Here is a 27,998-nt window from a genome sequence, read left to right on the forward strand (position 1 = left end):
AAAAAGCTAAGAGGACCATTCATATGGAGTGAATGACTTGTACAAGATGAGAAGCTGGCAAACTGGCTAACCCTGAACTGAACAAAGTTTACACTCCAGAGATAGTTTCCAAACTTTGATTAAGCCAAAAGTAAGTTTCTGGGATCAAAATGATAGATTCATGATAGAATCCTACTGATATCAAATGCCATGCTATTTAAACCTTGTTTTCAGGATGCCTGAGTGGCTCAGTGGTTGAGCTTCTGCCTTTGGCCCAGGGGTCCTGGGATCAAGTCCCACATCAGGCTCCTTGCATGGAGCCTGCTTGTCCCTCTGCTTGTGTCTCTGCCTATCTCTGTATGTCTCTCATGAATAAATAAATAAAATCTTTAAAAAAAATAAAACCTTGTTTTCACTTTAAAATTTATTCATATAGCAGTCCTTAGCAGTCCTTAGCAAGATGAAGAAACTGGGTCTAAATATTAACACCTTTGGTGTAGTCTGCATGGTGAGTCAAGGATGAAGTTGTAATTGCTAAAATGTTTCTGACCAAATGGAAACGATTCAAAAAATGAAAGAAGGAAAAAAAATGAATCCAAGTGGGACTTAATAAAAATGATACCTTGTACTAATATACATGCATATTTATGTAGGATCATGCTTAATATTTATTACAATGCTGTAAAGCTCTTATCATTTGAAACAAAGGTCCCATGGTTTCAATGGCTTTACTAAGCAGCAATGCTCAGACTTAAATCAAAGAGTAATTAGAAATTTATACATCTTTTTTCTAATACCATCCAAGAAAAAGATACTAGACTGTAGGTCCCTGGAGGACAAGGGGTGGGAATGCTAGTAACACTACTACATACTCAGCACTAAAGACAATGCCTGCAATAAGAGCAACTCAAAAATAATTGTGAAATGAAGGAATGCTATTCTCCCTGTATGTTCCATCACCATGTAGCTCTTGACAAGAACATAAGACAGTATACATTTTGATACACTCAAATCATTCTAGCCAGAGGTTTTAAACTTTCAGATATATCTACATCCCCTGTGGAGCTTTTAAAACCCAGACACCCTGATGGATAAAATAAAGGATCCATCTCTATGCTGCCTAAAAAAGACTCACTTGAGGAATGTCTGGGTGGCTCAGTGGTTGAGTGTCTCCTTTCAGCTCAGAGCATTTCCCAGGGTCCTAGGATCGATTGCAAGGAGCCTGCTTCTCCCTCTGCTGTGTCTTTCCCTCTTTTTCTGTGTCTCTCATGAATAAATAAATAAAATCTTTTAGAGAGAGAGAGAGAGAGAGAGAGACTCACTTGAGATCTAAAGACACGCACAGAGAGTGAAAGGATAGAAAAAGATATTCCATGGAAATGAAAAGAAAGTTGGTATGGTAATACTGGTATCAGACAAAATAGACATTAAAACAAAGTCTATACCAAGAGAAAAAAAAGGGGGGGATTACATAATGATAAAGGAATCAATTCAACAAGAAGACATAACATTTGCAAATATTTATGCACCCTACAGAGGAGTACCTAAATATATAAAGCAAATATTAACAGATGCAAACAGAGAAAATAACAGTAATGGAATAGTAGTAGGGACTTTAATACCCCACCTACATTAATGGATAGATCATCCAGACAGAAAATTAATAAGGAAACAGTGACTTTGAAGGACACATTAGACCAGGTGAACTTAATAGATATATAAAGAACATTCCATCCCAAAACAGCAGAATACACATTCTTCTCAAGTGCATATGGAACATTCTCCAAAATAGATCACACATTAGGTCACAAAACAAGCCTCAATAAATTTAAAAAGGTTGAAATCATATCAAGCATTTTTTCCAACCACAATGCTATGAAACTAGACATCATTTACAAGAAGAAAATTGGGAAAAACACAAACATGCGAACATGAAACATGCTACTAAACTATCAATAGTGAATAAAAAAATCAAAGAGGAAACCCAGAAATACCTAGAGACAAATGAAAATGAAAACCCAATGCTCTAAAATCCATGGACCCAGTAAAAGTAGCTCTAATAGGGAAGTTTATAGCAATATAGGCTGACTTTAAGGAACAAGAAAAATCTCAAATAAACAATCTAACTTTATACTTAAAGAAACTAAAGTAAAAGACAAACAAATCCTAAAGTTAGTAGAAGGAAGGAAATAAAGATCAGGATGGAAACAAATGAAATAGAGACTACGAAGACCATAAAAAGGATTCATAAAACTAAGAGCTTGTTATTTGAAAAGATAGACACAGTTTATAAACCTTTAGCCAGACTTATCAAGAAAAAAATAAGACAGAGGTCTTAAATAAATAAAATAAGAAATAAAAGAAAAGAAGTTACAACAAATGCCACAGAAATACAAAGGGTCATAGAAGACTACTGCTAACAATTAAACACCAATAAATTGGATAACATAGAAAAAATGGATAAATTCCTAGGAACATACAACATACCAAGAATTAGAACATAACAAGGAAGAAATGGAAAATATGAACAGACCAATTACTATTAATGAAATTGAATCAGTAAGCAAAAAACTCCCCTAAAACACAAGTCCAGGACCAGACAGCATCACAGGTAAATTCTACCAAACATTCAGGGTTAACGTCTGGCCTTCTCAAACTATTTTAAAAAATTGAAGAGGAAGGAATACTTCCAACATTCTATAAGGCCAGCATTACCTGGGTATCAAAATCAGACAAAGATACTATTAAAAAAAAAAGATTATAAACCAATATCCCTGGTGAAAATAGATACAAAAATCCTCAACAAAATATTAGCAAACTAATACAATAGCAACATACATTAAAAGAATCATATACTCTGATCAGATGGGACTTATTCTAGGAATGTAATGGTTCAATATCCACAAAACAATCAATGAGATACACTATATTAACAAAATGAATAAATATCATGTAATCATCTCAATAGATGTAGAAAATGCATTTGACAAACTCAATACTAATGTAAGATAAAAGTTCTCAACAAAGTGGATATAAGAGGGAAAGTACCTCAGCATAATAAAAGCCATATATGACAAACCTTTTGCCAAAATCATACTCAAAAGTGAAAAGTTTAAAGCTTTTCCTCTAAAATCATGAACAAAACAAGGATGCTCATTCTTGCCATGTTTATTCAACATAGTATTGGAAGCCACAATCAGAACAATTAGGCATGAAGGAGAAATAAAGGGCATCCAAATTGAAAAGCAAGAATTAAAGCTGATATTATTTACAGATGACAAGATTCTATATGTAGAAAACCCTAAAGCTTATACCCCAAAAAACTATTAAAACTAATAAGTGAAATCAGAAAAGTTGCAGATAAAAAATTAATATACAGAAATCTGTTGCATTTGTAGACACTAACAGCAAACTATCAGAAAGAGAAATTATGAAAACAATCCCATTTATAATTGAATCAAAAGCAACAAAATACCTAGGGGTAAATTTAACTAAGGAGGAAAGATCTGTACTCTGAAAACTATAAAACACTGATGAAAGAAATTAAAGATGACACAGATAAACTGAAATATATACCCATGGATTGGAAGAATTAATATTGTTAAAGTGTCCATACTACCCAAATCAATCTACAGATTCAATGCAATCATCATCAAAATACCAATGACATTTTTCACAAAACAAGAACAAATAATACTAACATTTGTATAGAACCACAAAAGACCCTAAATAGCCAAAGCGATCTTGAGCAATCTCAAGCAATCTTCTTGAGAAAGAACAAAGCTGGAGGTTTTATCTCCCCAGGTTTCAAACTATACTATAAAACTATAGTAATCAAAACCATATGGTACTGGCTAGCAAGAAGTTGCTGTCACCAAGATCAAAGACATTGCTGCCTGTGTTCTCCTCTAGGATTTTTTTTTTCTCCTCTAGGATTTTGATAGATTTCTGTCTTACATTTTTACACTGTTGGTGGAAATACAAATTGGCACAGCTACTTTAGAAAACAGTATGGAGTTTCCTCAAAAAGTTAATAATAGAACTACCTGACAACCCAGCAATTGTACTACTAGGTATTTATCCAAAGAAAACAAAAATAGTAATTTTAAGGGGCACATGCACCCATGTTTTTAGCAGCAATGTCCACAATTGCCAAAATATGGAAAGAGCCCAGATGTCCACTGATATATGAGTGGATAAAGAATATATATATATATATATATATATATATATATATATATATATGCCACATTTCTTTATCCATTCATATATCCATGTGTGTGTATCCATGTGTGTACTTACACATTACTCAGCCATCAAAAAGAATGAAATCTTGCCATTTGCAACAACATGGTTGGAACTAGAGTATATTATGCTAAACAAAATAAGTCAGAGAAAGACAAATGCCATTGATTTCATTCATATGTGGAATTTAAGAAACAAAGCAGAAGAACATATAGGAAGGGAAGGAAAAATAAAATAAGATTAAAACAGAGAGAGGCAATCCATAAGAGACTCTTAACTATACGAAGCAAACAGGATTGCTGGAAAGGAAGCGGGTAGGGAGATGGGGTAATTGGTTAATGAGCCTTAAGGAGGGCACTTGATATGATGAGCACTGGGTATTATATGCAACTTATGAATCACTGAATTCTATCCTGAAAATAATAATAACACTATATGTTAAGTAACTTGAATTTAAATAAAAACAAAAATGATATGGCACCGGCACAAAAACAGACACATAGATCAATAGAACAGAATAGAGAGCTCAGAAATAAGCCCAAGCTTATATGATCAATTAATCTACCACAAAGGAGACAAGAATATATAACAGAGAAAAGACAATGTCTTTAATAAATGATGTTGGGAGACTGGACAGCTACATACAAAAGAATGAGATTAGATTTCTTTCTTACATCATATACAAAAATAAACTCAAAATGGATTAAAGACTTATAAGTAAGACCTGAAACCATGAAATTCTTAGAAGAAAACATGGACAGTAAGATCTTTGACATTAGTCTAAGTGGTATTTTTGGATCTGTCTCTCAGGCAAGGACAACAAAAGTAAAAATACATGGGACTACATTGAACTATACAGTTTTTGCGCAGTGAAGAAAACCATCAATAAAATGAAAACAGGCTCTATTGAATGAGAGGAGATATTCACAAGCATTATATCCAATAAAGGGTTAACATGTAAAATATATGAAGAACTGATTAAACTCAGTATAAAAATAGTCTTATTTAAAAATGGAAAGTGGGTACACCTAGGTGGCTCAGTCAGTTAAGCATCTGTCCTTGACTCAGGTCATGATCTCAGGGTCTTGGGATGGAGCCCTCTATCGGGCTCCTTGCTCAGGGCAGGTCTTCTACCTCTCCCTCTGCCTTTCTCCCTTGCTTACGATTTCTCTCTCTCTCTCTCTCAAATAAATAAATAAAATCTTTAAAAAAATGGGCAGTGAATCTGAATAGATATTTTTTCCAAAGAAGATATGTAGATGGTCAACACATAAATGAAAAGATGCCCAACATCACTAATCATCAGGGAAATGCAAATCAAAACCACAATCTAGCATCACTTCACACCTATCAGAATGACAATTATCAAAAAGACAAGAAATAATAAATGTTGGTGGAGAACCACCCAGCAATTGCACTGCTGGGGATTTATCCCAAAGATATAGATGCAGTGAAACGTTGGGACACCTGCACCCCTATGTTTATAGCAGCAATGTCCACAGTAGCCACACTGTGGAAGGAGCCTCAGTGTCCATCAAAAGATGAATGGATAAAGAAGCTGTGGTCTATGTATACAATGGAATATTACTCAGCCATTAGAAAGGACGAATACCCACCATTAGCTTCCACGTGGATGGAACTGGAGTGTATTATGCTGAGTGAAATAAATCAATCGGAGAAGGACAAACATTATACGGTCTCATTCATTTGGGGAATATAAAAGATAGTGAAAGGGAATAAAGGGTAAGGGAGAAAAAATGAGTGGGAAATATCAGAAAGGGAGACAGAACATGAGAGACTCCTAACTCTGGGAAAGGAAGAAGGGGTGGTTTAAAGGGAGGTGGGCGGGGGCGGGGGTGACTGGGTGACAGGCACTGAGGGGAGCACTTGATGGGATGAGCACTGGGTATTATGCTATATGTTGGCAAATTGAACTCCAATAAAAAAAAATGTTGGTGAGAATGTGGAAGAAAGGGAACCCTTATGCATGGTTGGTAAACTGGTACAGCCACTATGGAAAACAGTATAGAGGTTCCTCAAAAAATTAAAAGTATAACTACCATCCAATCCACAAATTCCATTTCTAGGAATTTATCTGAAGAAAATGAAAGCACTAATTTGAAAAGACATGTACTCTTATGTCAAATGCAGCATTGTTTATAATAGCAAAGATGCAGAAACACCCTAAATGTCCTAAATAGAGGAATGGATAAGGATATGGTATATATACACAATGGACTATTACTCAGCCATAAAAAAGAAGGAATCTTGTCGTGGGCAACAACATGGATGAACTTCATATCATTCTAAGTGCAACAGGTTATATAAGAAGACAAAACCTGTATATTTCACTTATATGTGGAATCTAAAAAAAAAATTTAAAAATTGAACAAACAAAACAAGACAGAAATGGACTCATAGAGAACAAGGTGGTGGTTGCCAGAGGTGAGTGGGTGGGGGAATGGGCAAAATAGGTGAAGGTGATCAAGAGGTACAATCTTCCAGTTATAAAATATATGATATAAGGATATAATGTACAGCATAGGGAATATAGTTAATAATAATACAATTAGTATTTGTGGTGGCAAACAGTAACAAGACTCATTATGGTGGCCATTTCATAATGTATTGAATAAAAATTGGACCCCTGCTGTAAAACATTGTTGTATCCCCTCTTTAGACTACATTTTACTATGAATTTTTAAGTCTCATCGAAACACATGACATCAAAGAACAGAAGCCAAATGGTTTTGCTCCCTTTTTTCCCAATTAAACAAGATATTAAGTAATTAAACAAATGATGCTCAAAACTTTCCAGCCTCCTGACTTGACTATGGTTCTGGACCATAAATAGATATGATTTCCCTACAACAGGGTGTACAGAGTAGTTTTGCTCAGAGCTGACAATTGAATTCTGTTAGTAGAGGAAGAACAATGGGAAATTGAAAAATTGTTCTTCTCTTGGAGAGGTCTATATGTTTGTATGTACAGTCAGAATTTGAAGTTTTATGAGAATAATATACCATAATCTTCTTATCTCATTCTTTACTCTGAGAGCCTTGTTTATTTGTATTATCTAATAGAAACTTAAAATGATGAGCTTTCATAATTCTAAATGTTCTCTTATAACATGTAGTTTATTTTCAGCAAAAGGGGTACAGAGATCTGAGTTAGTTAAAAACAATGGTCACAGTTTATTGAACTCATCTGTTTTCTGAAAAAGACAAAATTGTTACCTGATGGTGTGCAGAGTTTTCTTAAGTTCATCTCAGGAGGATGGGCCAGACACAGAGATTTTTGAAAGAGGTCCATAGGTCATTTGGATGGACACCAGAATTGATGACCAATGTTCTGTAATCAAAACCTCAAATCCCCACATAGGTGAACTGTGGCCAATATTTCATTGAATCCTTCATAGGATAGGTATGAGTCTTGAATCCACAACACTTTTCATTGTTTAATGAAGCCACTTTTCTTAGTTCACCTAAATAAAAAGAAAGGAACTAGTGAAATATAGGAAGGTAGTATCACACACACACACACATACACACACACCAAGCAAAACAAATTTTTTTTGAAATTACAGCTGAAAAATATTTGATGTAATAATAAATTATTTTAAGTGGTCTAATGGTAGAATTTTCTCAAAAGGAGAAAAACAAATGTTCAAGTAGCCTTTTTGCGAGACAGTCCCAACAATGAGGTCAGTTAAACAAAGTGGCATTTTTCCTTGGAATTCATTGAGGTATTCAGGTCATAATTGGCTGTGGCATTTGGGAAAATATGGAGGAAGAAACTTGGCTCTTGGGAAGGAGGGAAAAATTATCTCAATGCCCCAGAAGTTCTCTTTCAAACTCCAGATTTGCAGTGGGATATTTAAAGTTAGAATTTCCAGTAAAGAAGAGAATGTATCAAAGCTGCAGATTTTAAATGAGAAGGTCAAGGAGATGGTTAAACAAAGTGGAAAAAAAAAACAACTCTGGAATAAACAGTCTTAGATTGTTGAATGGTCAAATAATCTTACTGAATCATAGGAAAAAATGATGTCGCGTCTAAATGCTAAATTGGTGGCGGGTGTCTTGTGCTTATAATCTGATTACACATTTCTTGAGCACAGGTGTACTGGAAGGATGCCACTCCCATAAAAAGATCCCATTTATCAAGTTTAACATGACAATTATTTATCATATTTCCTCCTGGGAATCTGTCTCACTTGCTCTTTATTTCCTTTCCTTGAAAACTTTGAAGAAAAAAAAAAGAAAACTTTGAGGATTATCAATATTTGTAATCCATCACTTGATCATATATTTCAAGAGTATGCACTATGTGCCTGGCACTGTGCCAAGGAATACAAGAACCACAAAAGAAGTAAAACATGATGTCTACATACAGGAAACTTAAAAACTAATTATAGAATAGAATTTATGCACATGCAGACATCAGGTAACAATTGTTTATGTGATGCCAACTGGAAGTATAATATGATTTCTACAATGAGAGGGAGATACGTAGACTATGGTATTTAGGGAAGAGAGGGAGAGGGAGATTGGGCTTGATCTAGACCTTGATGAAGAATGGAGGTGGGAGGCATTAAGAGTGTGAAATGAGCTCAGAGGCAGTAAAAACCTCAGAGAGTACAAGGAAAAGAGTATACCTGCTTGACAATAGGGCTTGACACATACACATTTGAGATTTGGGACAGAGTAATGGAAAAAGATTGAGATTCTAAGATGATTTTTGATTTTGCCACTATAACCTCAGCTTCTAATATGTATTGAAAAAGTAGAAATTTTAGTTTTATTTATTTGACTGTTGCTCTGGACTTATCTTTACATGAATATTGTTCCTTAGTCTCTGTGCTTCTCTAAATTGCTTTAACCTCCTATCTAGGACCCTTGTCCCTCTCTCTGATGCAGGTCACTAACCAGAACTGTTGAGCACCCTACACTTGAAAGGCTACTTATTGCTTCTTCTTACCTGGAGGAAATCGTGTTGAGCAAGATGCAGTTGAATGCCCTATCCTTTCTCTTTTTCCATAATGTTATTAAATAAGGTTGTATAGGCACAGCGGACCTAAGGCAATCGCCCCCAAATGGGCAGTATGTTAGAATTATCTAAAGAGCTTCTAAAATTCTGATATTCAGATCACTGGATCAGAATCTCTATAAGGTAGAAACCAAACATTAGGATTTTTATTAAGGCTCCCTGGTGATTCCAATGTGTAACCAGGTTTGAGGACTATAGCTCTAAAGCAATCATCTGGAGGTTCCCCTGGCAGTAATGGCTGTCATACTCTGGTTTCCAAAGAATGAAATGGAGGAGAAGCATTTTGCTGAAAAAGTTCCTGCATCTCAGCTCAGGTGGAGCAGTGGCCCTTCTAGCAGTTTTCTTTGAGATCTGTCCACCAGTATGGGTTTCAGACAAATCCTTTCCCTCCTGTAATTGGCCAATGAGTAGATGTTGAGACATGTTAGCATGGCTCCCAAGGATAAATTATTCTTAAGGATTATATAGTCTAAACCCATGAAAGGAGTACAAATATATTCAAAGCTGCCTCATACATTTCTCACAATTGAGTCTGCATTTTACACGATTATACAAAGATGAGTTTCTTTCTTCCCTTTCTCTCTCATTCCATGACTTTTTCAGCTTGTGGCCACTTTTGGCCCACTCAAAAACAGGAAAAAAAATCAAAGTTGCACTGTATTCATTGAATACCACTGTTTTGGTCACACACAGAGTAGCTGAAATTTGAGGATTATAACTCAAAAGAATTACATGCTCAGACACTTTGGCTTCTCTGTAAGGATAAGAAAGTATTGTTGAATTCTTCTAGATAATATCTGTTTAAACCTTGGCTAAGTTCATTACCTTTCTGAGCCTCAGTATTGTCAACTAGAGAAAGATAATATTACTATCGAATTGCAGGATTCTCAGGATATTATGTCTCATTTATGAAATACTCTATATAAAGCACAGTGACAATATGAGAGTATTCAAAAGTTGGTCATTAGTATCCCAATTTGAAAAAAAATCATAGGGCAGCTTTTCATTTTAAATAGGAAAAGAAAAAAGAAAAAAAAAGGATGAAGGAGGGATGGAAAGAAAAGAAAGAGATAAAATTCATATTATTCAAATGCCCATTATGTTCCAAACCCTATTTAAAGTCTTTATAAATGTTATCTCATTAATACCTACCCATGCAGTAAGTATCAATATGCTCATTTTTGTAGATGAGAAAAGAAAAACCTATGGATTTTAAGAGTGAGAGGAAGTGACTAAGCCAGTTAGTTTAGCTTAGAAAATGGATTTTAAGCAACTTTTATTTATGAGCTTTTCTTGAGCTACCTTTTTCACCCACTCCCTTTAGATGCCTATGGTTTCCACAAAAGCTTCTAACTATTACATTTGTCTTTAGGAGGCTATGAGTCTTGAGAAATTATCAGAATTCCTGCACACATGGATTAAATGGTGTGTGTGTGTGTGTGTGTGTGTACATGGATTGTTCAGATGGAGAGAGGAATTCAGGTTGAGTTCATTCTATTTCTTCATAGTATATCATTTCCATTGGTTCTAGCAAGAACCATTTCAATTTTCACTTATTTTTTTAAAAATTCCCATTTATCACAACTTCCCACTTCTACTACTCTTGCTTTTCCATGGGCTCCCATCCTAACATTTTTTTTTTTGTTTATTCCTTGTTTACTTGTATTCTTTTTTTTTTAAAGATTTATTTGAGAGAGAAAGAGTGAGAGAGAGCACAAGCAAAGCAAGGTGAGGGGCCGACAGAGAAGCAGATTCTCTACTGAGCAGGGAGGACTGAGCAAGGAGTCCCATTCAAGGCTTGGTCTGGGGACTTCAGGATCATGACCTGAGCCCAAGGCAGATGCTTAACTGACTGAGCCACCCAGGTACCCCTTTTTGTATTCTTAGAATAGCTATTCAGACTGACTCTGTGTATGTGTGTGTGCTCATGCAAATGTATGATATCTTGAATATCACATTTTCAATATTCTTCACTCAATATTAATTTTAAAAATCTATTCATATTTTTCTGTATAATTTATTTTATTTTATTTTTTCTGTATAATTTAAGTATTTCTTCTCCATTGCATATAGTCCTTGTGTGAAGAACATGTTAAAGTAATATTCATCTCTATTAACATGAAAATCTAAAGGGGAATCCAAAGAAATCCTTTGATTTCATAAATCAAATTCAGTTTTTAAAAGAGCCTGGTTGTGATCTCTTCACTATAAGACATTGGAAACAGTACAAAGATGTGGTTTGTGTCTTCTCTAAAGGACATTGCATGTCCTCCATTTGGAGGAATAGTCAGGGCTTAAATGGGAAGACTTAAAGCTTTCTTCTGTAATCACTGTGAACTGCAAAAATAATTTCTAAATGAGAGAGTGAGATGAGCACTAGTGCTTGGACTTCTGGTAGGCCTGCCAAAGACAAAATGGGGACACTAGAGTTTCATTAGGCATGGGCCTGAAAAGGCTGCAAGGTTACAGCAGCAAATGGACAGTCCCATGACCTCACAGAAACTTACAAGACAATGGAAAAGACAGAAAGCAAATAATAATTACAAAAGATACTTGTGAGTCTGAGATTTAAATAGACTTACTGAAATGAGCCTTTGAATCATCTGGATGTCAGAGCCTGGTTACATGGAATATGTAGTTCATGGGTTCTTATCACCCAATTTAGAAGCTTTTTCCAGTTCTCCTGTCTGCAAGAAAGATTAAGTACCTTGCTTGCATAAGGTAATTTTCAATTCACAATATATCCAGGCCCTTGTTCTTTTTATTTAAGCAATATTCTCTTAATTTTAATTTTTCTGGCATGTCCAGATCTATCTTTACGGCCAGAACATTATTCAAAGATTAATGGTCCTGAAGGAATAATGTTCTTCACACTAGATTTCTAAGGAGCTGTTCAATCTCTTTTCTAATTCAGCAGTGAGAGTGATGAGCTGGAACAAAAGTAACCTTGACAGGAATTGTCTTCATTTATTATTTTTCCTACATCTCAAGAGGATCTGGTGGGCTCTTGAACTTGCCCTTTGAGCTAAGTAGTTGGAAAGTACTTTGACTCCTGGCAACTTACCCAGTAGTCTGATAAATGTGACTTAGCTACCTTAGTTCTGGTTTGTGGGAAACAGCAGAATTTTCTATGGTTATTTTGTGCACTCTTAACAAAAGAGAATTATTTTCTTTCATATGTGTGGGCGCTGTAGACAGGAAGGATTGCGAAGGAAAAATTATATGGTAACAACAAATCTGATTGACTCCTGGGATTTCAAGTATGACGAGTAGTGCTTTTCTCTCCACATTATCAATTTCATGGTGTTTAGAAGTAACTGCTAGGTTTTCTTTTAAGTCTATTAGAAAATATTGATGTGTGACTTACTGTTGATATGACACATGGAATAAATTTTAGCAAAAGAGCTGCTCACTTCCTACACAATATGTGGGTTATTATCTGTGTTAAATGAAAAAAAATACTGTGCTTTTTATTTTACTTTGTGGGAGTCTGCAACAAAGGATATATGGAGATTAAAGGAACTCTAGAATTTTCTTTTTTTTATGGTCATCTTTACACTAATATACTCATGTAAATTATATAGTTGAGCATATCCTATAATGATACTATTCACTGGACACTTACTTTTTTTAACTTGCTCATTCATTTATACATTTAATAAATATTTATGAAATACTTACTATGTGATGATACTTTCCTAAATGTTGAAGCTATAATGTCAAGATTTAATTCCTAACCAGTAAAGGAAGACAGAACCAAAACAAAAAGCAAGCATATAATCATAAAATGTTTTGAATGTTATAATAAAGAAACGGGGCCCTCTGGGAGAATAGAAATAGAATTAAGCTAAGGGACCTGAAGATAGAGATAACTGTGTTTAAGTTGAGACCTGAAGGATGAAGAGAGTTGTGCAGGAGACAAGAGTCAAGAGAAGTAATTTGTAAGTAATGGAAACAGAGAAGTAATTTGTAAGTAATGGAAACAGCCTCACAAACCAAAAGAAAGATTGTAGTATATTTAAGGAACTAAAATGAGTCCTGGTTTCCTTGACTTGATATGTGAGAATAAGAAGAGGTTGTAAGCAGTGGCCATAATATGAAAATCATTTCAAAGTATAAATAAGACTTCAGAATTTATCTTAAGATAAATCCTATACTGTCCTTAGATAAGTAGTATTATCCTCATTTAACAGATAAGAAAACTGGCCTAGAAAGGATAAATATGCTCCTATTTACCCAGCAAATAACTGATCAAGCCAGGTTTTTAAACAAGTACTTTCTGTCTTCAAAATCTATGATTTTTACCCTTTTGTTTATGGCCTCTTTTCTAATCTACATAGGTGGTCTTATCTTGACTAGATGTTATATTCAAAGAAACTTTAATACAACATTTAAACATATTTTTTAAAGATTAAATACATATCACTGTCTCTCAAGAAAACTCCAGAGTGAGAGGAATTTCTAATCACAATTCAAGGTAAAGCCTTATATATCTTTTCCTGCCTCTTTTGATGTCAGTAACCCCCATGCTTGTAAGTTATTTATCAAGTCTCTCTTCCTTACATATTCTAAACATAAATGCTCTAAGCCTTGTCTGTATAAGCAGTCACACTCCATTTCCTCATGCTTATTATAATATTCATTTTTTTCCTTCTGGTAACTCTCTGTACACTCCAATGTGAATTCAGCCATCACCTACAGATGCTCTAGTTCTTTCCTCTCTCTTTCCATCAACTGGTAGGGCAATTAATTAAATGGAACCTCTCCCAACAATTCCCTGTTGAAAGATATAACCACCAAGACGGCCATGGCTGAGGAGAATGCAGACATATCTTAGTCCTTATATCCTCATGAATGAGGTACATGTATGGAGTGTAACTGAGAATCCAGTGTCTTAGAAAGAGGTTCTCTGCAAAAACAAAACACTAAGGAGTGCCTGGCTGGCTCATTTGGTAGAGCATGTGACTCTTGACCCAGGGTTAAGTTCAAGCCCCACATTGGGCATTAAGCTTACTTAAAGCAAAAACGAAAACCCCACCAATTCTATGTATTGTGGGATGGGAATCACACAGGTTATGGCTAGCCATTAAAATAAATCTATTGGTATGGGGGAAAATATGGCTTGCTACATGCAGCTCTGGGAAAAGCAAGCTATTTCCTCAATATCACTGCCCCAGAAAGAAACTGCAAGCCATTCCTACTTTCACCTAAATAGAAAAAGGGCTCTTCTGAAATTCCTTAACAGATAAGTTTCAGTTTGCCAAACTTATCATCACCAATTACCTGGAGAAAAACTCCTTATGGCATCATTCACTATCCACTCCTATCTGTTGATAAAAACAGGTAATGGGGCTATTTAAGGCACTCTGATCACTTCTGAAAAGATGATGGCATCAAGAAAGAGTGAAAGTATAACTAATGGCAGAAACAGAAGAAAACTGTAATCAAAATCTTAATCATATTAAGAACATAAATTACAGCACATCCTTGTGAAGAGTTTTTGGAACAAAAACAAACTTAAAAATTAGAGAAATTGAAAATAAGTGAGCTACCACTGAAAATTAGGTTTTATAATTTAAAATACACATCACAAAGTACTAAGAAAGGAAATAAGAGAATCTCTTGTGAAAACACAGAGATATGAAGAAGAAAAAATAGATGTGGTAAAAGTGATAATCATAGAAATATTAGAATGTAAACTCAATGCAGGCAGAAATCTTGTACTTCTTTATCATTGCCAGTATTTTTAATGGTGCTAAACCCATAGTAGGTGCTCAATGAACAAATGAAGGACAAATGAATAGAAGAAAATTTACCTAGAGTGAGGATTTAAAAGTTACACATATAAATGAGGTAGAGCCATTTCCCCCTCTTCCTGAAAATACAACTGTAAAGCTTGGAAATGGTATAAGGCACAAAGGAAAGAGAACTCTAAAAGATAGGAAGAAGATGAGCTAGCTTGGGGGCCCAGGACTGGTGGAACTGCACAATGCCAGGAAGTCTTGCATAGAGAGGAAGATTACCCAGGTCATATTTCCAGATACCTAACCTAGCAAAGGAAGGCAGCTGAGGTAGGTTCTTCCCTCCCATAGATTGAACAGAAGTCTCCCTGACAGCATCAGTGGGCCAGACTCCTTAGGTAAGCACTAGGAACCCAACCTAAAATAAGTAGCTCTTTAAGAGCCTGAGTCTCTCCTTCCACAGAAGATATGAAGTGAAACTGGTAAAAGAGACTCAGCCAAGTCTGGAAAACTCGTTGCCCCAGACACGTGAGACTCTCCTATCCCTGCCCAGAGATATCAGACAATCCAGAGGCATCAGTCCTTCCTTACTGAGAGACGTTCAGTAGCTCACCTTAGGACATTCCTTCTCTGCCCTTAGGCAACACTAGTAGGAACAACCGGTGCCCCAGCATCACCAGGTAAACCAAGTAGACTAAACTAAAACCACAAAGTCTCTAAAAATAAGACTACCATTGGAGCCACAGCCCACAAAGTAGGCCAAACCTCATGTGATAAATCTCAACAGGGTACTACTTGGAAAAATAAAAGATTGAAATAAGGTCCAGTGTCCCCTAACAACAGACAAAAATGTTAAGAATATAAAAGAAAATCACTCACCATGTCAAGAAAACCACAACTTGAATGAAAAAAGACAATCAACTGACACCAAAACAAAGAGGAATTCAATATTGGAATTATCTGACAAAGATTATAAAGAAATTTCATAAAAATGCTCCAGCAATCAACTACAAATTCTCCTGAAACAAATGAACCAATAATTTCAAACATTAGCTAAGAAATAGAAATAATTTTAAAAAATCAAGTGAAAATTGTGAAGCAGAAAATACAGTAACAGAAATAAAAACTCAGTGAATGTGTTCAGTAGTAGAGGGGAGATGACTGAGGATAGGATCAGTGAATGAAGACAAAATAGCAGATTGGCTGGTTGTTCACCTAAACTAAACAACAGAAAGAAAATAGACCAAAAAAATTTTAATCTCAGAATCTTTATCTCAGAATCTCAAAGATCTGGAAGATAACAAAAATCAACACGCATATCATTTGGTATTCCAAAAGAAGAAGGAAAAAAGTGGGAATGGAAGAGTATTTGAATAAATAATGTCTGGGGGCACTGGATGGTTCAGTCAATTGAGTGAGTGTCTGACTCTTGGTTTCAGCTCGGGTAATGATCTCGGGGTGGTGAGATCAAGCCCTGTGTCAGGCTCTGTGCTCAGTAGGGAATTGCTTGTAGATTCTCTCCCTCTGCCCCTCTCCCCATGCTCTCTCTCTCAAATAAATAAATAAATCCTTAAAAAGAAAAAAGAAATAACGTCTGAAAATTTTCCAAATTTGGTGGAAGACAGACTTATGGATCCAAGCTGAGCAAACCTCCAAAACCGTATAAACCCTACACTAAGACATATCATGAACTTTTGAAAATTAATGGTAAAAAAAAAAAGTCTTGCAAGCAACCAGACAGAAACTACATATATCTATATAAGAATCAAAGATTTTTTCATTGAAAATCACAGAGGACATTATAATGTGACACAGTATTTTCCTAATGCTACAAGAAAGTAAGCATTAATTGCAAATTCTGTATCTGTGGAAATTATTGTTCAGGAATTAAAGGGAAATAAAAACAGTCTCAAGTGAAAAAAAAATAAAAATAACTTCTCCCTAGGAAACCTACTCTTAAAGATTAGCTAAAGAAGTTCTTCAAACAAAAGAGGAAAGGAAGGATGGAAGGAAGGAAGGAAGGAAGGAAGGAAGGAAGGAAGGAAGGAAGGAAGGAAGGAAGGAAGGAAGGAAGGAGAGGGGAGGGAGGGAGGGAGGGAGGGAAGGGAGGGAGGGAGGGAGGGAGGGAGGAAGGAAGGAAGGAAATTTACTGATCTTTCTGTATCGTCATTGAATTTAAATTTATAATTATCTCAGAAAACTCTCAATTAAACAAAAAAAGTAAAGTATTGTGCTAGCCAGCATCATTCATTCTTCATGTAGGTCATAAAAGACATTGAAGCTTCCACCTTACTTGCTCCTGGATCATGCACTTTGGGGACACTACCCATCCCACATCAGATTTTCCCTCTACAACAATGGAAAATAAAAAAAGAGAGAGCCATAGGTTACTAATGTGAAAATTACTATTATAAGGATTCTTATCCTTCTCTAAGATATCCCTCATTCTCCTATCTCATAAGGATTCAAAAATTACATGCTCTTTGTCTCCATGTATTCAATCACTGAAGCAATTACCTGAGAAAGCACTCTAACCGAGAAAATTATGTGTTAACTCTCTGGATAGAACAAGTGTTTATAGAAAACAATTGCAAGCCATAAATGATAATAATCATAGTAAAATCTGAATAAATTGTTTTAATTGAAAATTATAATATGTAACAAGCAAGAATTATGCCATAAAACTGACATTTTGTCAGGAAAAAATACTAACGTCAAGCAAACTCAGGAGTTGGAAGATAGGTTTTTAAGATTTATTTGGAAATATAACCATCCTATAGGTCCGGTTTCTATGAGGATGATGGGCAGGATTAGCCAAACAAATGCAGTGAGTGAGGATCATAACATTATTGTTTTGATATACTCTATAGGAATAACTATTACAAATAAGTTATTGAAAATAAGAAAGCAGTCACTAGCAAATCACTAGTCATATTTTTCAAGTCAGAGGGAGAAAAAAAAATTTGAGAAAAAAAAAAAACGAGAAATTACCTGCTTTAGATTTTATAGCGAGGCTGAGATAAATGGCCATCTGGCTCCAAACCCCGTGTATTTCTACACTATTATTTGGCTTTCATCTATGGTCCTAACAGGTCTATACTGAAGATATTTCAAGTTAATGAATCTACCTTATGTTTTCATCATTCCTAAGGTTAAAGAACAAAGCAAATGTCGTTAACGACTCACCCTCATAGCTTCAATTGGCACTGTAAAATATAAGGAATAGCAACAAAAATAAACGAAAAAGAAACAGAAATTACATTTCATGACAGTAGTCATTGACCAAAGGAAAAATGCATTGGATATGAGAAAGGGAGAGAGAGGAGGTGGGGGGGAGAACAGAGGGAGAGGGAGAGTGAGAAGCTGAGGCAGGCTCCACACCCAGTGCAGAGCCTGATGCAGGGCTCAATTTTATGACCCTGAGATCATGACCTGAGCCGAAATCAAGAGTCAGCTTGATTTATGTACATATAAATACATACACCATCCAGCTTGAAAAAACATATATGCATATATACACCAGTTGGCTTGAAAATATTTATATATTTTACACCACCCTTATTTAATAATGTAACAGCTCTATGTCAGTTCTAAAGAAATAATCCATTTCTTAAAACATCATGTTCAAAATGGTATTTCTAGCACTAGCTAGGAAGGACCCCTGCCGCAAATGAACCTGGAGATCTGCAGGTCTATTGGGGAATAAGTTAGGCTTGCAAAGAATTTTAGAAGGAAAAAAAATTTTTAATTAAAATTTTATGTTTTGAAAAATTGGAACACTCTTTTAGGAGACTGGTGCCTCTTTGAGGATGTTTCTAAATATTCTGAAACAGAAGAATCCATTTCCCTCAGACAGTGCAGGGTTCGTCCTCTTTCTAATGGTGCCAAGTGTCATGAATGAGGTTTCCTGAAAGAGATGGGACTTGAACTAGGAGCATTTGAACCAAGAAGAAGCAACATTGCTGAATGTTACAACTTAAGCTACAGGTATAAGAGGCCCTGAATTATCTGTGTCCTGCATGGTGTGTGTATATCACCTTGAAGTTTCTGAGAGAAAAGTCTCATGTGGAGATTTGGATCTTCCCATCACCAAAGATTTAGAACATTTTTTAAATGACAAGTTTTGAACACAAATACCTAAAAATTGAAATAGCCAGAGGCACTGGATAACAGGAAAAGATGAAAGACTTAATTCAAATGGTTGGGCCAAATAATGACTAAGGAGAAATAATAACCATCTGCAAATATTTGAGGGAACTATGGACCAAGAAGGGGAGAGGAATTTCTTTAAGTTCTCCAAAGGGGTATAACTAACAGAAACAGGATTAAATTGAGCAAAGAAAAATGTAGGCAGAGCATGAGCAGGAAAATGACCACGTAATGGGATCCGTCAGTCTGTGGAATAGTCATTCACAGGACGTGGTGGAAACCCCACCACTTGAATCGTTTTTTGGCTAAGTGGAAAAATTGCTCTATTAAAGAGGACTATTCAACCCTGGAAGAAGAGGGACTTGGTGAGCAATCTGTCTCTTTCATCTTTAGTTTCTATAGTTTTGGAAGAGAAAAAAAGAAGAGGAAAACTGAGAGAGCAACCTGGTGGAGTAACTTGAAACAATTTTTTTTTTTTTTTTGGATCTAGAAACCACAGAATAGCAGCGATGAGCAAAATGAACAAATGAGAGAGTAATCCCACTAAGACACACCAATTTCAGGGCATCTAGATGGCTCAGTCAGTTAAGCGTCTGCCTTCGGCTCAGGTCATGATCTCAGGGTCCTGGGACAGAACCTTAGGTCAGGCTCCCTGCTCGGTGGGGAGTCTGCCTTTCTCTCTTCCTCTACCCCTTCATTCACTCATGCTCATTCCCTCTCTTTCTCAAATAAATAGATAAATAAAATATTTTTAAAAGCACAGTAGCAGCCCGGGTGGCTCAGCAGTTAAGCGCCTGCCTTCAGCCCAGTCCTGGAGACCCAGGATCGAGTCCTGCATTGGGCTCCCTGCATGGAGCCTGCTTCTCCCTCTGCTTCTGCCTATGTCTCTGCCTCTCTCTCTGTGTCTCTCATGAATAAATAAAATCTTTAAAAAAATAATAAAAACACAGCAATTTCAATAATTATGAAAAAATTTAAAGCCTTAGGCTAAAGAGAAAATGATTTCAAAGAGAAGTTGGGTATTTATTTAGTGACTTTTGTTTTCTAGCCATAATAAAATATTAAACTTATCTCAACATTCCTCTTAAGTAATTTAAGGATCATCATGATCATCTCTGAGTTAGACTAACACAGTTGTTTTAGCTCTGGGACCCCAGGAAATTGGGATATCTCAGAATGATCTGGATAATCCAATCAATCATCTAAGGCAGCTAGACCCCTAAAAGACAGGTTAGGCAAAGAGCTACACTCATCATAAATAAGTATAGTGAAATAATTAAGTATCATAGAAATTCTATAAAGACATATTGACCATTGACTACAGGTAAAACATAATCCACATCAAGTAGTGCCAGGAATCCGTAAGTGCATAAAACTTGGTCATTTTTCTCCTTGAGTTTTGAGTCTGTTGGGACAGACAGATGGGGAAACTTTATAGATCTTTGGGTAACGAAGCATCAAGGCTCCCTGTTGGACAAAGATGTTTTTCGTACTACTGTTGAAAATCTCAGGGACTCAGCCTGCTTTTCTCTTCTTAGTAGTTATTTCTTCCCACTCTATCTGCTCTCTACGAACCCTACCTTTTCCATTTCTTCTTTTTTTTAAATTGAAGTGTAGTAGACATACAATGTTATATTAGTTTCAGGTGTACAACACAGGGACTCAAGCATTATACACATTACTCAGCGCTCACTGTGATAAGTAGAGTTGCCATTGGTCACCACATTGTCATCACAATATTAGTCACTGCATTCTCCGTGCTGTATTTTTGATCTCCTTGACTTATTTTATAACTGGAAGGTTGCACCTCTTAATTTCCTACACCTATTTCATCTGTAACCCCATCCTCTTTCCCTCTGGCAAGTACCTTGTACTTGCATTGTTCTCTGTATTTAGGAGTCTGTTTCTGTTAGGGTTTTGTTGTTGTTGTTGTTGTTGTTGTTGTTTATATTCCACACATAAGTGAAATCACATGGTATTTGTCTTTCTGTCTGACTTGTTTTGCTTAGCACAATACCCTCTAGGTCCATCCATGTTTAAGTGGCAAGATCTCATTCTTTCTTTCTGGCTGTGGTAATACTCCATTGTGTGTATACACACACACACACACACACACACACACACACACCACATCTTTATCTAGTAAATAAAGACATCTATCTAAAGCCATCTATGGATGGACACTTGGGTTGCTTCTATACCTTGGCTATTGTAAACAATCCTTCTAAAAAACATAGGGTGCATATATCTTTTCAGAGTTATGTTTTTATTTTATTTGGGTAAAAGACTTAGTAGTGGAATTACTGGATCATGTGGTATTTTTATTTTTGATTTTTTGAGGAATTTCCATACTGTTCTCCACAGTGGTTGTATCAACTTACATTCCTATCAACAGTGCATGCGGATTCCCTTTTCTCCACATCCTCACCAACACTCATTATTTCTTATCTTTTGGATTCCAGCCAATCTGACTACTGTGAGGTGATATTTCATTGTAATTTTGATCTTCATTTCCCTAATGATTAGTGATATTGACCATTTTTTTCATGTATCTATTGGCAATTTGTGTGTCTTCTTTGGAAAAATGTATATTTGGGTCTTCTGTCCATTCTTTAACTCAATTATTTATTTTTTTGGTGTTAAGTTGTATAAATTCTTTATATATTTTGGATATTAACACTTTATCACTTTTATAATTTGCAAATATCTTCTCCTGTTCAGTAATGGGTTGCCTTTGTTTTGCTGATGGTTCCCTTGGCTGTGTAGAAGCCAGTTCTATCTTGGTGTAGTCCTGATAGTCTATTTTTTATTTTGTTTCCCTTGTCTTAGGAGACATCTCCATAAATATGTTGCTAAGGCCAATGTCCAAGAGATTACTACCCATGCTTTCTTTTAGGTATTTTATGATTTCAAGTCTCATATTTATGTCTTTAATCCATTTTGAGTTTATTCTGTGCACTGTGTAGGAGAGCAATCCAGTTTCATCCTTTTGTATGTAGCTGTTCAGTTTTCCCAATACTATTTATTGAGGAGAGCATCTTTTCTTCAGTGTACCCCCTTTGTTGTAAATAAATTGACCATATATACTTGGGCTTATTTCTGGGCTCTCTGTTCCATTGATTTATATGTTTGTTTTTGTGTCAGTACCACTCTGTTTTCATTACTACATCTCTGTAGTATATCTCGAAATCTGGGATTGTGATACCTCCAAATTTGTTCTTTCTTCATTGCTTTGGCTATTGGGGGTCTTTTTGGTTCCATACAAATTTTAGGATTATTTGTTCTAGGTGTGTGAAAGACACTATTAGTATTTTGATGATTATATTAAACCTATAGATTGCTTTGGGTACTGTGGACCTTTTAATAACTTTAATTCTTCCAGTTGATGAGCATGGCATATCTATTTGTCTGTATCATCTTTAGTCTACTTCATCTATGCCCTATATTTTTCAGAGTATAGATCTTTTACCTCCGTGGTTACATTTACTCCTAGGTATTTCATTGTTTGATGTAATTATAAAGGGGATTGTGTCCTAATTTCTCTCTCTGCTACTTTGTTGTTAGTGCATAAAAATGCAACAGATTTCTGTGTATTAATTTCATATCCTGCAACTTTACTGAATTCATTTATTCTAAAAGATTTTTGGTTGGAGTGTTCTAGGTTTTCCTATAAATGGCATCATGGCATCTGGAAATTGGGACCATTTTACTTCTTTCTTACAAATTTAGATGCCTTTTATTTCTTTTTCTCATTTGATTGCTACAGCTAGGGTTTCCAGTACTATGTTGTTATAAAAGTGGTGATAGTGAACAACCTTGTCTTGTTCCTTATCTTAGAGAAAAGTCTTCAATTTTTCACCAGGATTATGTTAGTTGTGGGGTTTTTATATATGGCTATTACTATGTTGAGGGATGTTCCCCTCTAAACCCACTTTGTTGAATGGATGCTGAATATTGGCAAATGCCTTTTCTGCATCTTTTGAGATGATCATGTGGTTTTTATTCTTCCTCTTGTTAAAGTGATTTATCACATTGGTTGATTTGCAAATATTCAACAATTCTTGCATCCCTGGATTAAATACCACTTGATTATGTGAATGATCCTTTTAATGTATTGTTGAATTTAGTTTGCTAATATTTTGTTGAGGACTTTTGCATCTATTCCTTAGAATATTGGCCTATAGTTTGGGGTTTTTTGTTTGTTTGGGGGGTTTGGTTTTTTTTTGTTTTGTTTTGTTTTGTTTGTTTTTGTTTTGTTTGTTTGTTTTTGTTTTAGTCTGTTTAGTACCAGGGTAATGCTGCCCTTATAGAATAAACTTGATAGAGTTTTTTCCTCTTTTATTTTTTGGAATAGGTTGAGAAGACTAGGTATTAACTCTTCTTTAAATGTTTAGTAGAACTCACCTGTGATGCCATCTGGTATTAGCTTTTGTTTGTTGGGAGCTTTTTGATTAGTGATTCAATTTTGTTACTAGTAATAGGTCTGTTCAAATTTTCTATTTCCTCCTAATTTGGTTTTGGAAGATTGTGTGTTTCTAGGAATTTACCCATTTCTTCTAGGTTGTTCAATTTGTTGGCATGTGATTTTTCATAGTATTCTCATATAGTCCTTTTTATTTCTGTGGTATCAGTTGTTACTTCTCTTTCATTTCTGATTTCTTTGGGTTTCTTTCTTTTTTCTTTATCAGTCTGGCTAATGGTTTATCAATTTTATTTATCTTTTCAAAGAGCCAACTCCTGGTTTTATTCATCTCTCTCTCTCTCTCTCTCTCTCTCTCTTTCATTTATTTCCACCGTGGTCTTTATTATTTTCTTTCTTCTACTAATTTTGCATTTTTTTTCTAGTTCCTTTAGGAATTAGATGGTTTTGAGCTTTTTCTTATTTCTTGATATAGGTCTGTATTGCTATACACTTTACTTTTTGAACTTCTTTGCCTGCATCTGGAAGATTTTGGACTATTATGTTTTCATTTTCATTTGTCTCCATGTATTTTATTTTTGACTTCTTTGTTGATCCATTGGTTATGTAGTAATAGTCTTTGGGCTCTAAGTGTTTGTATTTTTCCAGTTTTTTCTTATACTTGATTTCTAATTTTATACTGTTTTTAGTGGGGAAAAAATGCCTTATATGATTTCAGTTTCCTGAAATTTATTGAGATTTATTTTGTGGCCTAACTTGTCTATCCTGGAGAATGTTCCATATGCACTTGAAAAGAATATGTATTATGCTAGTTTTGGATGGAAAGCTCTGTATACAATTGTTAAGTTCATCTGAACTAATAAGTTGTTCAAAGCCACTGTTTTCTTATTTTCTTTTTTTAATTTAAATCCAACTTTCCTATTTTCTGTCTGGATGATCTATCCATGTAAGTAGGGTATGACTGTCAATTTATCCCTGTTAATACTTCTTTTATGTATTTAGGTGCTCCTATTTGGGTTACATAGTTATTTGCAATTGTTATATCTTTTTGTTAGACTGATCCCTTGATAATTAGATAGTGACCCTCCCTATTTCTATAGACTTTGTTTTAATGTCTATTTTGTCTGATATAAGTATTGTTATCCCAGTTTTTTTTCTTCCATTTGCATGGAATTTCTTTTTCCATCTTCTCACATTCAGTCTGTATGTGTCCTTCAGTCTGAAGCTTGTCTTATAGACAGCATATAGATGGGTTGTTTTCTGGTTGTTTTGTAGTTCTCTAGTCCTTTCTTTGTCTCTTATTCTCTTCCCTTGTAGTTCGACAGCTTGTTTTGTGCTTTGATTCCTTTCTCTTTCCTTTTTGTGTAACTATTATTGGCTTTTGATTTGCAGTTACCATGGAGATTACATATAACATCTTATGTGTATGTCATTTTATATCAAATTGATGGTCACTTAAATCTGTAAACACTTAAAAGCAGATGTACATGTTTTATGTATATGATGTCATATATTACACCTTTTCATTTTTGTGTATCTCTTGACTAACTTTTGTAACTATAATTGATTTTACTACTTTTGTGTTTTTAACCTCCACACTGGTTTTATAAGTGATTAATCTACTACCTTTACTATATATTTGCTTTACCAGTGAATCTTTTCCTTTCATAAATTTACTTCTAGCTCTAATCTTTTCTTTCCATTAAAGAACATTCTTTAACATTTTCTGTAAGCCTGTTTTAGTGGTGATTTGTTTGGAATATTCTATCTCTCCTTCAATTTTGAATGATAATCTTGTCAGATAGAGTATTTTTGGTTGTAGGGCTTTTCTTTTTAACACTGAATGTATCATGTCACTTTCTACTGGCCTAAAAAGTTTATGTTGAAAAACCAGCTGATTACCTTCTGGGGTTTCCCCTTGTATGTAACCGTTTTCTTTTCTAGTGTTGGTTTTTAAGATTCTCATTTTATCTTTGTTTTTTGCCATTTTAATTATGTGTCTTGGTGTGGACCTACTTGTGTTCATTTTGTTTGGGGCTCTCTTTGACTCTGGACCTGAGTGTCTGTTTTCTTCCTCAAATTATGGAAGTTTGAAGCTATTATTATTTCTTCAAATGAGCTTTCTGCTTTTCTCTTTCTTCTTCTGGGATAATGTGTTATTATCCTTGATGGTGTCACAGAGGTCCCTGAATTTATTCTTATTTATTTTTTATTTTTTTCTTTTTGCTGTTCAGGTTCATTGCTTCTCATTATCCAGACTTCCAGATCACTCATCTATTTTTCTGCCACTTCTAATCTTGTGTTGATTCCTTCTTTCGTATTTTTGTCTTCAGTTATTGTATTCTTCAGCTCTGATTATTTTTTGTTGTCTATCTCTTTGTTGAATTCCAAGTTGATCTGCTCTTCTCTCAAGTCTGGTGAGTATCTTTATGAACATTACTTTGAACTCTTTATCAGATATATTGCTTATCTTTGTTTATTTTTTTCTATGCTTTTATCTTATTTTTTCATTTGAGACATAGTCCTCTGTCTCCTCATTTTCTTTAATCCTCTGTATTTATTTCTATGTTTTAGGTAGGTAAGTTACATCTTCTGGTCCTGATAGTAGTGGCCTTGTGTAGAAAAGTCCTCCATATACTCAGTCATCAGAACCAGGCACTCCAGGGGTTTCCCTCATGTGGACTACGTGTACCCTCTTGTTGTGGCTGAGTTGCAATTGCTGTAAACATGCTGGGGGAGGAGGGGCTGGACCTCAACCCAAGTGGCTGCAATGACCCACTTCACTTATTGTGGGTTCAATGGCAGGGTTTGATCCCATACTCTGGAGAGACCCAGTTGAAGCTTTTGAGGGCTCAATAGCAAGAATAACTGGCCCTCAGTCTGGCTATCTGCAATTAGCTGCTGTGACAGCTATTGGGGCACCAAAGGGCAGAGTTTATGGTGAGGCAGGAGCTGATTTGGAGGGATACCTGCAGAGGTAGGCAGATTGTATGGGGTGGATCTGCAGGGAAACACTAGGGCAAGGCATATAGTGTGAGCAAGGTAGATGGAGTGTTACACTTGACTGCTGCAAGCCTCTGGCTACCCAGGGAAAGCAAGAAAAATGGTACCACTAGCACTTTTGTTCCTGGAGAAATTTCCTGCAGATCCCTGCCTTTCTGGCAAACATTCTAAAATTATAGTCAAGAAATTTTCTTCACATATATCCCAGGAGTTTTTCAACTACTGCTTCTGTGCTGTGTGTCAGGTTGAGTCATTTAGTGTACTGGCCCTTTAAGGGCAAAGACTTGATTTGGTTTCTTAAAAGCACTCTGGCTTCTCTGGAATTAAGCCCCACTGATTTTCATAGCCAGATGTTATAGGAATGTGTATTCCCATGTAGGTCTCCAAGGCCATGAGTGCCTGATGTGGAATCTGTTCCCCTTGTTCCTTTATGCTTGTGATGTCCCTCCCACCTGTGGTTAGTTGCACCACAGGTTGGGTTCCTGACCTTATTTCCACCTCTATATACCCCTTTCTGTGTAGCCTTTTCTCTAGGACTGGCAGTGGAAGATGTGTTCTGTCAATATCCAGCTCATTTTCAGAGTTTGTTGCATAATTGTAGCTTTAGTACATCTGTGAGAGAAAACTATCTCAGGATCCTCCTTCTCCACCATCTTCTCTGATCTCTTTCAGGTTCACCATTTCTTAGTGTCATGAAGGAAAGAAGACAATCCCTTTTCATTTTTCAAATTAAATCAGCACAGGATATCAGCAGGAACCCAAAATAACAACCAATATTTATCGTGCACTTAGTCTATGCCAGGTACTATGCTGAGTCATTAAAATGCACTTTTTCTTTGATCCATGTCAAAATCCTATGAATTGAGTCATTTTCCACATTATATAGATTATCATATTAAGGCTAAGTAGTGCTTATAATCTATTCAAGGTTAAACAGGAAGAAAGCAATGGAGCTATAATTGAGCACATGCTGCTAGGGGATGAATTTTGTCTTTTAAAATCCATGTACTGAGGCACTAATTCCTAATGTGATTGTATTTAGAGAGAGGGAGGGCATTACAGATATAATTAAGTTTCAATAAGATCATCATGGAAGGTCCAAATCTGTTAGAATTTGCATCCTTAAGGGAGAGACACTAGATCTCTCTTACTCTCTCTCTCTCTCATTACAGAGAGGAAATGCCATGTGCGGAAACAATGAGAAGGGTTGATCTACAAGCCAAGAAGAGAGGTCTCACCAGAAACCAACCCTGAGAGCATCTTGATCTTGGATTTACAGCTTATAGGGCCATAAGAAAGTAGATTTCTGTGTATAAGCTACCCAGCCTGTGGTATTCTGTTATGGCAACCTAAACAGAATGATACATATGTTATCTCATTCCACAGCCTTTTCTTTAAACCTCTCCTCTATTCTG

The 27,998-nt window shown here is 35.5% G+C and overlaps 1 long non-coding RNA gene across 1 annotated transcript in view; it reads right to left on the reverse strand.

Moving 5' to 3' along the window:
• LOC112640497 (uncharacterized) overlaps positions 1 to 27,998 on the reverse strand; it is a 374,890-nt gene that overhangs the window by 14,479 nt on the left and 332,413 nt on the right. The window contains exon 20 of the long non-coding RNA XR_007407911.1: positions 7,461 to 7,708. This is a non-coding gene — a long non-coding RNA (uncharacterized LOC112640497). The remainder of the gene's footprint in view (positions 1 to 7,460; positions 7,709 to 27,998) is intronic.

This window comes from Canis lupus, chromosome 33 (genome assembly GCF_003254725.2).
Source record: "Canis lupus dingo isolate Sandy chromosome 33, ASM325472v2, whole genome shotgun sequence".
NCBI classification, from domain to species: Eukaryota; Metazoa; Chordata; class Mammalia; order Carnivora; family Canidae; genus Canis; species Canis lupus.